This window comes from Aethalodelphis obliquidens, unplaced genomic scaffold, assembly GCF_003676395.1.
Source record: "Aethalodelphis obliquidens isolate GAN/ISIS:26980383/991018 unplaced genomic scaffold, ASM367639v1 scaffold1, whole genome shotgun sequence".
In the NCBI taxonomy this organism is placed as follows: Eukaryota; Metazoa; Chordata; class Mammalia; order Artiodactyla; family Delphinidae; genus Aethalodelphis; species Aethalodelphis obliquidens.
The window spans coordinates 90,046,016-90,048,652 of record NW_020837945.1 but is presented as its reverse complement, the minus strand read 5'-3'; the positions used below and the strand labels follow the sequence as shown (position 1 = coordinate 90,048,652).

Here is a 2,637-nt window from a genome sequence, read left to right as displayed (position 1 = left end):
AATGAAAACATACAGATGGCCAAAAGGCACATGAAAAGATGCTCAGCATCAATAATTTTTAAAGAAACACAAATCAAAACTCCAATGAGGTAACACCTTACTCCAGTCAGGGCAGTCATCATCAAAAGTCTACAAATAATAAATGCTGGAAAAGGTATGGGAAAAAAAGGAACGCTCCTACACTGTTTGTGGGAATATAAATTGGTGCAGCCACTACACAGAACAGTATGGAGGATCCTTAAAAAACTAAAAGTAGAGCTACCATATGATCTTGCAATCCCACTCCTAGGCATACATCCAGAGAAAACCATAGTTCAAAAAGATACATGGGTGGCAAACCAGACCAGCCGCATGGCTGCGGGTTGCTCAGCGTCTCCGCGGTCGAAGGCGGCCTCAGACGCGCCGGTGGTGGGACCAGCCGGCGTCTTGCCTTGCCTAGAATTGCCTACCTACGTGGCCGCTTGTGCGCTCGTGAACAGCCGCTACTCCTGCCTGGTGGCGGGGCCGCACCGAAGACACATCGCACTGTCGCCGCGCTACCTTAACAGGAAACGCACCGGTATCCGAGAACAGCTCGATGCCAAGCTCCTGCGCTATTCCGAGAGCCTTTTAGGTGTACCCATTGCTTATGATAACATCAAAGTAGTGGGTGAATTAGGAGATATTTATGATGATCAAGGACACATTCATCTTAACACTAAAGCAGATTTTATTTTCTGCCCTGAACCAGGGCAAAAACTTATGGGTACAGTTAATAAAGTGTCTTCCAGCCACATTGGCTGTTTAGTACACGGGTGCTTCAATGACTCCATTCCTAAACCTGAGCAGATGCCAGCCGAGCAGTGGCAGACTCTGGAGATAAACATGGGTGATGAACTAGAATTTGAAGTATTTCGTTTAGACTCAGATGCTGCTGGAGTATTCTGCATGCGGGGAAAACTAAATACCACTAGTTTACAAACGAAGTGCTCTGCAGTTTCTGAAGGAGTAACAGAAACTGGCACTGAAGAAGCTACTGTAAAACCTCAAAAGAAGAAAAAGAATAAGAACAAAGACCCAGAGCCATATGAAGTGGAAAGTGGTACCACAGAGCTAGCAGATTTTGCAGATGTTACCATGAAGGAAGAGACAGATCTGCAGATTAATAACAATGTGAATGGCCTCTGGGAGGAAGAGCCGAAGAAGAAGAAAAAGCATCAGGACCCTGTTTTCCAAGGCAGTGACTCCAGTGGTTACCAAAGTGACCATAAAAAGAAAAAAAGAAAAGAAAGCACAGTGAGGAGGCTGAATTTACACCACTTTTGGAACATGCACCACTTTTGGAACATGCACCTAAAAAGAAAAGGGAAAAGTAATTTTCTTTAGTGCATTTTAAGTATGATTTGGTTTTTTTAAAAATTGATTTACACAAAACAGATGACTAAAGTTTGAACTATGAAATGTTTTGTATTCCAATACTTTGCAAAACAGGGAACATTTGATGAGGAGTTGAGTTTTTGGTGCTAAAATTACAAAACAGATAAATTTGGGAAATGCCGGTATTATTAAAGTGCCGTTTTACTATATACAGAATAGAAAGGTAAGAGCTGCCCTCAATCTCAACTCCTTCATTCTTCCAGGGTATACATTCTAAATAAAATGATTTCTACAGTCTGCAAAAGGACTTTTAAAATACAATGTTATTTCATATCATACAGAATGAGTTTTGAGCTTGGGTTTTTTGGTTTTTTTGTTGTTGTTACAGGTTTCACATTTAGTCATGATGTTACATGACATGCTATTTTGCTTTGTTTAAATTACCAGTTTTAGGATTTCTTTTATCATGGCTATTACAGTATTTCTACTGTTTAACTTAGAATGGTTTGCCAAAGGAGTTTCTGACGTTTCCAGAGCTCTTAAAACCTTGCCACTACTGACTGTGTGGTAGGAAACAATATTCACTATTCTTTTCTTCTAGGTGCATGTATGTTGTTTTCCTTTTTCTCTCAGTCTAAGAGGTTGATGGAGAGGCTGTTTTCTGACACTTGTTCATTTGTGCCTCAACCATTCTGCTTTTGTTGTGTGTTGGAGAGGAGGAGTCTGCTGAAGACAGGAAAAATGTGATTCTGACTAGTGGGGAATTTCCCTACTTTTAATATTTGAGTTAAGCTACTAGAAATTATTATGAAGAGAAAACAGCTATTCACTGCTTTCACTGAGAAAATGTGGAATATGTCTTAACTATTGGAAAACAGTGAAGAATGAAATGACAAGCTGGTTCAGCCTGATAATCAATGCAAGGTTGTATTCATTCATTTAACAGGTATTTGATGATCTGTGTGTAAAACATATTCTAGTGAGGTCCAGGGGTATAATGGCAAACAAGGCAGAAATAATTCCTTCCCTCATGGAATGTCATAGGAAAAACAGATGCACATACACAATATAAGTAAGAAAATACAGAAAATTACTACACAATATAAGTAAGAAAATACAGAAAATTACTAATTGTGGTAAGTGCTACAGAGAAAAAGAAGATTGTCTACTCACTGTTAGTTGTGATCCATGGCAGTCATTTTCATTGCCATTTATCTAGTATCAGACATAGTACTGGTCTTACATTGTTTAATGTTTGTTAATGTATGGGTTCCCATAGTA

General features: G+C 39.4%; 1 pseudogene; it reads left to right on the top strand.

Moving 5' to 3' along the window:
* Positions 1-351: 351 nt before the first annotated feature.
* LOC113623158 (DNA-directed RNA polymerase I subunit RPA43 pseudogene) lies at positions 352-1,660 on the top strand (annotated as a pseudogene).
* Positions 1,661-2,637: the final 977 nt, after the last annotated feature.